A 12,613-nucleotide genomic window follows, 5' to 3' on the forward strand; every position below is an offset into this window, starting at 1 on the left:
CTAATAGAATACTCTCGACATCAGATTTAGAAATATGCCCGCGCATTACATCTGATCATAATCCTTTAATGTTAACTGTCTATGTTTTAGCAGGAGACAAAGTACTTAGACCTTTTTCCTTACCGAAATACTTGCTATCAGACAATACTTATATAGATACAGTTAGGAAATATTTAGAAATGTTCTTCCAGGAAAGTACAGGGTCTGCTTCTTCATTGATAGTCTGGGATACCTGGAAAGCAGTTATCAGAGGAATAACACAGCAATATATATTTCAGAAGAACAAAAAAAGGCAAATTACAACTAAAAAGGTATTCTAGCTATATGACGGGCTGAAATAGAACATATAGAGACTGTTCTCTCTGGTTTGAATAATCAGGATCAAATGCTATGTAGTTTGATGGATCTTAGAGTAGCTGCCAAGAGGGTTTTTAGGGAAAGAATAGCAGCTAGCTTCAATGAACACCGCCTCTCACAATATGAATTTGGCGAACAAATAGGGAGAGTTCTAGTTAACAAGGTAGCCGATGATCGGGCTAAAACTTATATAAAGGAAGTAAAAACTGCAAATGGCATACTATATACAGAACCGCAGGAGATCTTAAAACTATTTTCAATCTATTATCAAGAACTGTATGTTTCTGATATAAGGCTAAAAGAGGAAGACATACAGCAATACTTACGACATACACACATGTGTAAAATAAATGAGGAGGCCACAAGTATAATAGGAAGGGACATTAGTAGTGAAGAGATAGCTCTAGCAATCTCCAGACTTCCTTCAGGTAAGGCGACGGGGGAAGATTCCTTACCTATGGAATTTTATAAATTATTAAAAAATCTGTTAATTGAACCATTTAGCTTGGATATACAACATATCGGAACTAATGGTATAGTACGGGAATCTTGGAATTTAACACAAATAGTATTTTTCATGAACGAAAAAAAACCTGATGATTGTGACTCATGTAGGCCAATCTCACTTATTAACACAGATGCAAAAATATTCGCAAACCGTCTTCCCAGTCTATGTCGGGTTTGGTATCTCCTCATCAAAATTGTTTTATCCAAGGTAGAAATACCATTGCCCGTGTTAACACTGCTGTCTGCGATTTTGATCTTGCAGAAAAAACAAATATCCTTCTTGGTATGCTACTTTAAGAAGCGGAAAAATCGTTTGACAGGGTAGAGTGGGATTTCTTATGGGCTATACTTAAAAACATTGGCGTGATGGGATTGCCTACGTTTATGATATAGCAGTTTTCACAACTGAGCCAGCCAGAGCGATGAAACTTATTGAGGATGAAGCAGCTGGGTTTAGCGCTGTTTTAGGGTACAAACTCAACACCAAAGAACCTCAAATAATTCTTAATTTTAAAACTAGCAAATTAATACATGGTGTCTGCTCTACTGCTACATATATAGGGGTCAAACTATCTTCAAGGATAGATTTGATATTTGCTTTGAACTAAAGACACAGCTATATTACTTTAAAAAATGGCAAAATTACCAATTGGCATCATCGGACATTCAAATATCATTAAAATGAAAATATTAATGAAATGTTTGTATCTCTTTCAATCTATCCCTCTACGAATACCTAATATTGTTTTTAAAAGACTAGGGGGTCTTTTAAGTAGTTTTGTTTGGGGCTACAAAAAAGCACGGCAAGTCATAGAGCTGCTTAAACTCCCATTTAAACAGGGTGGAATAGATTTTCCTAACTTTAAAATGTATTTTTGGTCCATATTTCTGGTTGTTTTCGTAGCCTTCTATACCCCTTATCCACCACTTTCTTTTATCAACTCATGTTGGCAGAGAACAGTACTATGTATCTTTACAGAATCAACGATACACATTATTTTACACGGGTCAAATTTAAGACCCTGCGAGATATTACTTTTTTATGGAGGGCTATTCGATCTAGATGTGACTTACCATGTTATCTTGACTGACTCCCCTTATGGGGCAATCCAATGTTCCCGGAAATATTTCAGCATAATACCATCAAGCATTGGGCTAGTTATGGCATTACACCTCTCTGTGATTTGTATGACTATAAAGGTTTGCATCTTTTGAAAATTTACAGCTATTGTTAAACTTCCAGGTTATATGTTTTTTAAATATCTCCAAATCATGGATTACTTGCTGAAACATTTAAATCTGACTAAAATATCCAAAGCAGAGATTTGGGATAATGTATACCAGGAAAATGCAAAATCTCCGATTAGTCATATGTATAAATGTTTTACTAACTATAGAAAAAGTGGATGGTAATAAACTAGCAGAACTGTGGAGTAAGTGTAATCAGTAACTCTGTCCACTCTACTAATTTACGACTACAACAATTACGTACCATTTGCCTTCTCTATTATACACCAGATAGAATTGCTAAGTGGGCTCTTCCGGGTTCTGCAGGTAATAGAACAAAGTGCCCTAGATGTGATCTCTACGCAGCTCATATCACACACATGTTTGTAACATATCGAAAACTAGATAGATTCTGGCAGCAGTTGGGTCAAATATTTTCTCAGAAGCTGAGGACAGATTCTTCCTTTATGATTAGGGAAATAATGATTGGTCCTGAAAATACGAATCATAGACAGGCTTGTTTACTTTTGATACTACTTGTTGCTGGGTTGGTGATCGCTAGGGTCTGGATTAGCCCAAACCCGCCACTCATAAGTGATTAGTGGAGGCTGGTTAGGGAAACATATGAGATGGAATATAAATTGGCAAATCTTAGGGGTATCCAATCTATGACTAAACTAGTTGCTATATGGGGGCTTATATTCTAATTTATACTTATATATGAATTAGGAATGGTAATAGAGGTAAAACTTGAAGCTGACTTAAGTTTTACTTATAAATTTGTATATATTTGCATCTTATTTTTTTGAATGATCAATGGGAAAACTTTATTTTTTTGTCTTCTCCGGTTAGTTGTTTATGCCGTCTTGTTGACAAATAAAAAAAATATTTAAAAAAAGGAAAAGTATTGCGGTTTGTTCATGTGAAGAGCAGTGTAGGTTAAGTGACCCATTGTAAATGTTATCCGTTCCTCAAATGACAAACCGTGAACACTGGAGAGGACATGAGTGATGCAGTAAAACACTTTGGTGAAAGATAAGAGTCCAGCAGCTGAATGCAATATGGACCTCTGTTGAGGGAGTGTGGTTTGCGTGGACCCAGCTTGTATAGCATTGCCAATGTTCAATCATGAAATCACCAGTGCAGGTGACTGTTATGAGATTTGACATGTATATTTATTGGTGATTAATAAAAATCAATGCAATGAAACAAGAAATACATTCAAAAAGCACCTGTACAAAAATGCATACATCAACTCATTTCATTGCAATGAGGTTAATTTAAGACCATTAAAAATTAACAATGTGTTTATATTATTGTCTTCATACTATTTGTTTAAAATAAAAAATATAAAATGTCTTCAACTGTGCCTAGAATAAAAACTAAAAGGTCTATGATTTTCTGTTGACAAATGTTTGACTTATGCTTTTTTCTACTTGCTGTACCCTAACAATTCATACCAAATCTAACAATGAAGACTGCTTAACAGATAAAGAATGTGCAACTGGTTCTAAGGTTTTAAATGTGGGCATTTGTAGACAGTCATGTGCTAGCAGGTGGATTTAACATAGTTATAGCTATATTTATAAAGGATATCAGTTTACAAGCTAATTGAATTTCTCCTCCTGCAAAGCAGGCGTTTAATTTTTGCCTGCGTGTTCGAATCCATCTTTGGTTCCAGAGTTGATTTAGTAATAGTCCTCGCTCTTTCTCTAGACCTTTACAGCTGCACCGTAAATGCAAAATGTACCCTTTTGGATCACTGCCTAGTCTACAGTTCGTTGTTATTTCCAAGCATTTCCCTGGTGGGAGGTGTTGTTTTGCTGGTAAGACTCCCATCCTCAATTTCAGGTAATATTCCTTCACGGTCCTTAAAAACCCTATTCCCAAATAAGCTTGTGGTAGGGACCTGGTATAACCCTGGATGACAAACCACCCATGGGCCCTCCTGGTAAGTTTGGCTTTTTCTTCTTCCAAAGATAATATCTTCACTGTTTTATTTACGAGCTGCTTGAAACATTTGTGGGTCCCATTCGCTTCCCAGAGGTCAGGAGCCCTCGGGTTCTCTATGTTGTTTACAGTGTGCCAGAATCTGGCACTGTTATTGACTTTTGCATCATGTAATAATTTAGCCCATATTTTTTCTGTGTTTTCCTGTTTTATTTGCCAAATAATTTTGTTCTTACTGTATTTTAACTTCCTCAGCTCCATCTGTGTGCTGGTGTTGAGGCCCTTTTGATGGAGTCTACGGAGTATTTTGTTGATATTGCTTTTTAGCTGCCTTAATTTACCGGTTTGGGTTGTTAAGGGATCGATTTTTCGATTATTTGTGGGCCTAATGGATAATTCCTTTTGGTTATGGGTTCCATTTATTGCTTTTCATGGTTTTAGTTTGGAATTAGCTGGTCCAAAGTTTTTTCAAGAAATCCTCCCAGGCATTTATGCTATTGTCCTTCTGTAGTTTGATTTCTTCCCAGCATGTTTTAGCCGACACCAAAAGTTTTTCCGGATCGCTCGTTTTGCATCTAATTATTTTGCAGTTTGATGAGACCATTACATTTTGGGCTGTTAGGAGATGGGTAGATGGCAAGAGATGTGTTGTTTGAGGGAATGTTAAAAGAAATGTGCGGTTGGGACAAGTTTATGTGGGATTCCAAATAGGGTAAGGCCCCAGTGCACACCATAGATCATTAAATGTGGGTGAAAGGGGTTGCATAAAATCAGCTACCTAGAGTTCTTAGGGGAGCCCTGGGACAAATTCCTGTGATAATGAGCAATGATAATGACTAGTATGGATTGGAAAAAAGAAGAGACTACTTGTCATTGTAGTTTATTATTCTCCTAACATCTAAACTAAGGTGTATTTTGATTCCTATTAAGTTTTATTGTACCCATTAAAAATCCAATGACCAATCTCATTTTGGTAAAATGTCCTAAACAAAAATTCCTCTTCATAATACACTAACTAACTTCCAGTTTTTTGTGAAAAATATAATACAAGAGTGGTCTACATTTACAACTTCCTGATCTTTTCAGGTACTGAACCAGAGCTTGTCCACCATGCTCACCTAGCATTAGAATAATGTGCATACAAGCTGTAATGCCATTTCTATATTACTGACCAGTAACATTTCTGGACTCCCTTTTCACAACAGGGACTCAGCATGGATTCAACAATGTTATAGACAGTAGAAGACTTTCGTATGCCTCGTCCAAAAAGTACAAAGGTTGCTAGACTTATCACATTGAATTGTTGTGTTACTTTTTAAAGATAGCCTCAATTATGGATAGCCAATTATTTATATTAGTCTGCATTAGTAGTTATATTTAAAAGAGACAGGAAAAAATACAAACAGCAGGACATATTGTACAGCAATGTATGGCCCACAGCTGACTTTAGAGGAAGTTTATCCAATGTATATTATAATATAATGTATATTATAATTGTCTGCCAGCCACAATTCAAAATGAGCATAACAAGGGTCTTCAGACAGGATAGGCTGCCCACTTATGTAGGAACTTATGGCTACCAAAATTCCTACATAACTACAAAACCATAATAGATTCCTACCAATTTTGTAAGCTGATTCGCTGAGCAACTCTGCAACAAAGTAGAACTTTTAGGCTTTTGAAGATCATGGATGTATGTCGAATAAACATATCCTAGACACTCAAGAGATCTAAGCATTATGCTTAAAGGATAATATGTGATCAACGTGTTTTCGGGTTTAAGTATATTTTGATAAAACTATTTATCTATACACCTGCATAAACTATTATATGATCCCTAAACAGGTGCTGGTCAAAGCAGTATTTACATACTTTTGGTCTAGAGAGTTAACTAAAGTGAGATTTTGGAAGCTAACAATACCACAATGAACTGATCCATATTTGGGGTAGGCAGAGAGTTTTACTCAATGGAATTCCGCGGAGTAATCTAAAAACTCAGCGAGTTTCTGAGGAGTTCCGCATGCAGAGGAATTCTGGCCCACAATGAACGCTCATCATGACCTTCTGTTTGAAGCCGCCATCATGACCGCGATGACATGGAAAATAGCACATGCAATCCCTTACCTGTGCAAAAATTACAGCTTTGCCACAGTCTGCCTGTACAGACTTTATCGGTCAGTCTTTGTCAATGATACGGTCTACGAAGTTGGAGACAGAGATGCCCACCACCTCCACCATCCTACCTGTTTGACGACTCTCCTCCACCCTCCGCTCCACCCCTTGCTCAGGTCACAGGTGATAGAGAGACATATGGACTAGAGTGACCTCACCCTTGGACCTTGTGCAGGTTTGACTGTGGAACCACAGAGTGGTTGGTGGAGTTTTTGCCAAATTCCTCACTCCAGGCGGAGTTTTGAAACTGCTAAATCCACCGGCAGAGTGTTGTTTATCTCCCATCCCTTTTCCATATCTTCCTAAATTTGAGTAATTCATTGGATATGTTATATATTATTTATTCATTTATTGTAGTTCCCATCTGTAGTTTCACAGGAAAAGAAAATTCCAACTTCCTTCCATTGGCCTGTTTGTAATGCCTTGTCACCATGATTCTCGTCCATCACGTTTTCCAAACTTCTTTGGTAAAACCTTTGAAATCAGCGACACGGTTAGCATTCCCATCCAAGCCTGTTTGCATGGTGTCTGATCTATGGTGTCTGACCTGCACTTTGATGTCCATTCCATGTTAGATGCTATGGTTGACTTGGAAAAACAACAAGTGATGGACTGAATGTGGATCAATGTCACACACTCCCCCAGTCAAAAGATCTGGGCCCAAATCCATCGTTTTTTTGCACTCCACACCACCCTGGGTTAGACAATGGCGATATGCAAATCAGCTCTGACCCTGTTGCCCCATGGGAACAGTCCAGTCCGAACTACAAAAGCCATGTCCTTCCCAGAACGGAATCAAGCATCCGAGGACCGGACCGGTTTCGAGGTAACACCTCTCTTCAGCCCGGCTAGCTTGACTCCAAGTGGTGTGGAGTGCCTGGGACCCACGTCTGGGCATCCCCAGCGCACTTAGGGCGGCAACTGCAAAAACAACAAGTGATGGACTGAATGTGGATCAATGTCACACACTCCCCCAGTCAAAAGATCTGGGCCCAAATCCATCGTTTTTTTGCACTCCACACCACCCTGGGTTAGACAATGGCGATATGCAAATCAGCTCTGACCCTGTTGCCCCATGGGAACAGTCCAGTCCGAACTACAAAAGCCATGTCCTTCCCAGAACGGAATCAAGCATCCGAGGACCGGACCGGTTTCGAGGTAACACCTCTCTTCAGCCCGGCTAGCTTGACTCCAAGTGGTGTGGAGTGCCTGGGACCCACGTCTGGGCATCCCCAGCGCACTTAGGGCGGCAACTGCAAAAACAACAAGTGATGGACTGAATGTGGATCAATGTCACACACTCCCCCAGTCAAAAGATCTGGGCCCAAATCCATCGTTTTTTTGCACTCCACACCACCCTGGGTTAGACAATGGCGATATGCAAATCAGCTCTGACCCTGTTGCCCCATGGGAACAGTCCAGTCCGAACTACAAAAGCCATGTCCTTCCCAGAACGGAATCAAGCATCCGAGGACCGGACCGGTTTCGAGGTAACACCTCTCTTCAGCCCGGCTAGCTTGACTCCAAGTGGTGTGGAGTGCCTGGGACCCACGTCTGGGCATCCCCAGCGCACTTAGGGCGGCAACTGCAAAAACAACAAGTGATGGACTGAATGTGGATCAATGTCACACACTCCCCCAGTCAAAAGATCTGGGCCCAAATCCATCGTTTTTTTGCACTCCACACCACCCTGGGTTAGACAATGGCGATATGCAAATCAGCTCTGACCCTGTTGCCCCATGGGAACAGTCCAGTCCGAACTACAAAAGCCATGTCCTTCCCAGAACGGAATCAAGCATCCGAGGACCGGACCGGTTTCGAGGTAACACCTCTCTTCAGCCCGGCTAGCTTGACTCCAAGTGGTGTGGAGTGCCTGGGACCCACGTCTGGGCATCCCCAGCGCACTTAGGGCGGCAACTGCAAAAACAACAAGTGATGGACTGAATGTGGATCAATGTCACACACTCCCCCAGTCAAAAGATCTGGGCCCAAATCCATCGTTTTTTTGCACTCCACACCACCCTGGGTTAGACAATGGCGATATGCAAATCAGCTCTGACCCTGTTGCCCCATGGGAACAGTCCAGTCCGAACTACAAAAGCCATGTCCTTCCCAGAACGGAATCAAGCATCCGAGGACCGGACCGGTTTTGAGGTAACACCTCTCTTCAGCCCGGCTAGCTTGACTCCAAGTGGTGTGGAGTGCCTGGGACCCACGTCTGGGCATCCCCAGCGCACTTAGGGCGGCAACTGCAAAAACAACAAGTGATGGACTGAATGTGGATCAATGTCACACACTCCCCCAGTCAAAAGATCTGGGCCCAAATCCATCGTTTTTTTGCACTCCACACCACCCTGGGTTAGACAATGGCGATATGCAAATCAGCTCTGACCCTGTTGCCCCATGGGAACAGTCCAGTCCGAACTACAAAAGCCATGTCCTTCCCAGAACGGAATCAAGCATCCGAGGACCGGACCGGTTTCGAGGTAACACCTCTCTTCAGCCCGGCTAGCTTGACTCCAAGTGGTGTGGAGTGCCTGGGACCCACGTCTGGGCATCCCCAGCGCACTTAGGGCGGCAACTGCAAAAACAACAAGTGATGGACTGAATGTGGATCAATGTCACACACTCCCCCAGTCAAAAGATCTGGGCCCAAATCCATCGTTTTTTTGCACTCCACACCACCCTGGGTTAGACAATGGCGATATGCAAATCAGCTCTGACCCTGTTGCCCCATGGGAACAGTCCAGTCCGAACTACAAAAGCCATGTCCTTCCCAGAACGGAATCAAGCATCCGAGGACCGGACCGGTTTCGAGGTAACACCTCTCTTCAGCCCGGCTAGCTTGACTCCAAGTGGTGTGGAGTGCCTGGGACCCACGTCTGGGCATCCCCAGCGCACTTAGGGCGGCAACTGCAAAAACAACAAGTGATGGACTGAATGTGGATCAATGTCACACACTCCCCCAGTCAAAAGATCTGGGCCCAAATCCATCGTTTTTTTGCACTCCACACCACCCTGGGTTAGACAATGGCGATATGCAAATCAGCTCTGACCCTGTTGCCCCATGGGAACAGTCCAGTCCGAACTACAAAAGCCATGTCCTTCCCAGAACGGAATCAAGCATCCGAGGACCGGACCGGTTTCGAGGTAACACCTCTCTTCAGCCCGGCTAGCTTGACTCCAAGTGGTGTGGAGTGCCTGGGACCCACGTCTGGGCATCCCCAGCGCACTTAGGGCGGCAACTGCAAAAACAACAAGTGATGGACTGAATGTGGATCAATGTCACACACTCCCCCAGTCAAAATATCTGGGCCCAAATCCATCGTTTTTTTGCACTCCACACCACCCTGGGTTAGACAATGGCGATATGCAAATCAGCTCTGACCCTGTTGCCCCATGGGAACAGTCCAGTCCGAACTACAAAAGCCATGTCCTTCCCAGAACGGAATCAAGCATCCGAGGACCGGACCGGTTTCGAGGTAACACCTCTCTTCAGCCCGGCTAGCTTGACTCCAAGTGGTGTGGAGTGCCTGGGACCCACGTCTGGGCATCCCCAGCGCACTTAGGGCGGCAACTGCAAAAACAACAAGTGATGGACTGAATGTGGATCAATGTCACACACTCCCCCAGTCAAAAGATCTGGGCCCAAATCCATCGTTTTTTTGCACTCCACACCACCCTGGGTTAGACAATGGCGATATGCAAATCAGCTCTGACCCTGTTGCCCCATGGGAACAGTCCAGTCCGAACTACAAAAGCCATGTCCTTCCCAGAACGGAATCAAGCATCCGAGGACCGGACCGGTTTCGAGGTAACACCTCTCTTCAGCCCGGCTAGCTTGACTCCAAGTGGTGTGGAGTGCCTGGGACCCACGTCTGGGCATCCCCAGCGCACTTAGGGCGGCAACTGCAAAAACAACAAGTGAGTCCCAGGCACTCCACACCACTTGGAGTCAAGCTAGCCGGGCTGAAGAGAGGTGTTACCTCGAAACCGGTCCGGTCCTCGGATGCTTGATTCCGGTCTGGGAAAGATATGGCTGTTGTAGTTCGGACTGGACTGTTCCCATGGGGCAACAGGGTCAGAGCTGATTTGCATAAAGCCATTATCTGACCCAGGGTGGTGTGGAGTGCAAAAAAACGATGGATTTGGGCCCAGATCTTTTGACTGGGGGAGTGTGTGACATTGATCCACATTCAGTCCATCACTTGTTGTTTTTTGCAATTGCCGCCCTAAGTGCGCTGGGGATGCCCAGACGTGGGTCCCAGGCACTCCACACCACTTGGAGTCAAGCTAGCCGGGCTGAAGAGAGGTGTTACCTCGAAACCGGTCCGGTCCTCGGATGCTTGATTCCGGTCTGGGAAAGATATGGCTGTTATAGTTCGGACTGGACTGTTCCCATGGGGCAACAGGGTCAGAGCTGATTTGCATAAAGCCATTATCTGACCCAGGGTGGTGTGGAGTGCAAAAAAACTATGGATTTGGGCCCAGATCTTTTGACTGGGGGAGTGTGTGACATTGATCCACATTCAGTCCATCACTTGTTGTTTTTTGCAATTGCCGCCCTAAGTGCGCTGGGGATGCCCAGACGTGGGTCCCAGGCACTCCACACCACTTAGAGTCAAGCTAGCCGGGCTGAAGAGAGGTGTTACCTCGAAACCGGTCCGGTCCTCGGATGCTTGATTCCGGTCTGGGAAAGATATGGCTGTTGTAGTTCGGACTGGACTGTTCCCATGGGGCAACAGGGTCAGAGCTGATTTGCATAAAGCCATTATCTGACCCAGGGTGGTGTGGAGTGCAAAAAAACGATGGATTTGGGCCCAGATCTTTTGACTGGGGGCGTGTGTGACATTGATCCACATTCAGTCCATCACTTGTTGTTTTTTGCAATTGCCACCCTAAGTGCGCTGGGGATGCCCAGACGTGGGTCCCAGGCACTCCACACCACTTGGAGTCAAGCTAGCCGGGCTGAAGAGAGGTGTTACCTCGAAACCGGTCCGGTCCTCGGATGCTTGATTCCGGTCTGGGAAAGATATGGCTGTTGTAGTTCGGACTGGACTGTTCCCATGGGGCAACAGGGTCAGAGCTGATTTGCATAAAGCCATTATCTGACCCAGGGTGGTGTGGAGTGCAAAAAAACGATGGATTTGGGCCCAGATCTTTTGACTGGGGGAGTGTGTGACATTGATCCACATTCAGTCCATCACTTGTTGTTTTTTGCAATGGTTGACTTGGAGGCACAGCTGAACAGAGCTCTTCAACCAGCTCCCAGAGTCAGAGCCTAGAAAATGGGGTAGAGGCAGGTAACACCTAATCCAGTGCTATCTAGGTACATTATTGCTAGGCATCCAGACTAGCATATACCCATTGCACACTAAATCTATTTCTAATTGGTGAGGGTGTTAATACTGTGAAAAAATTCAATACACCTGACAAGCTGGCCACACATGCAGCAGCAATCAGCGAACCATGTTCCTGTGACATAGAAATTAACCATCCTGTGGTAATGATTTAAAAAAAAGAGTGGCGTCAAAGCGGTACATCGATATTTACTCAGTCGAAGACTGGCAGATTCCACAACACTTTCTCTCAGTGTCACAAGAGGTAGCCCAATTGTGAAACATTGGCAATTGACATGGACACACAGACCCTTGCAGCCTCACGCCTTCCTGAGCATTTGTTTACTGGTAAGAAACCTATCGCAAGAGGACCTAAAGCTATCACACTTACCTCTCCACAAATTGTTTTCACAAAGACTTAGGTGGCTTCTGGTGGACTTCTGGAGGATCTGAACTTTCACATCAGGCAGCTGACAATTATGTATGGGTCTACAAACAGAAGAGAAACAATGAAGACAACATACAATTTAACATAGATTTTATTGAATTGTCAAAATAAACTGCCTCACAGAAGAAGTCTTGCTGTCCGCTGCGGAATGAGGGACCCATTACAATATATCTACTACATTGAGAGAAGTGTAATGGCCATAAGTGCTTCAGAACTAACTATGCAGCATTCCTTTTTCACAACATTCCCAAAAAGTGAGACACTGTGAATGTGTTTTTACCCTCAGAGGGTGCTAATGTCTTATGCCAAGTCAGAGCCCATGGTTGTGTAATGTACACACTCCCTGTGTCCAGGCATGGTTTGCATATGCCAATAAAGGAACCCTTGAGTGCTTGTTCAGAGCCAGTAACCAAGTGAACTGGTCATATATATTAGACAGTGTGTGATCAGCAGATGACAACCTCTCAGCATGCTATGTCTCTGGGTGCGGTCACTCAAAAAAACCATGATGATAAGATATGAGATCCCAATGCAACAAGAGAAGTAAACAGAAGAACATCCGAAGTTGTCACAAATGGGTAACGAAGAGTCAATGATTGACATCAAGATGATA

At 43.6% G+C, this 12,613-nt stretch overlaps 1 pseudogene across 1 annotated transcript in view; it reads right to left on the reverse strand.

The window, feature by feature from the left end:
- Positions 1-12,040, reverse strand: part of LOC144770858 (epidermal differentiation-specific protein pseudogene) — a 49,640-nt pseudogene extending 37,600 nt beyond the window's left edge. Inside the window, exon 1 of the transcript XR_013599055.1 lies at positions 11,944-12,040. The product of XR_013599055.1 is annotated as an epidermal differentiation-specific protein pseudogene (transcript). The remainder of the gene's footprint in view (positions 1-11,943) is intronic.
- Positions 12,041-12,613: the final 573 nt, after the last annotated feature.

The sequence above is a fragment of the Lissotriton helveticus genome, chromosome 7 (genome assembly GCF_964261635.1).
Source record: "Lissotriton helveticus chromosome 7, aLisHel1.1, whole genome shotgun sequence".
Classification (NCBI taxonomy): Eukaryota; Metazoa; Chordata; class Amphibia; order Caudata; family Salamandridae; genus Lissotriton; species Lissotriton helveticus.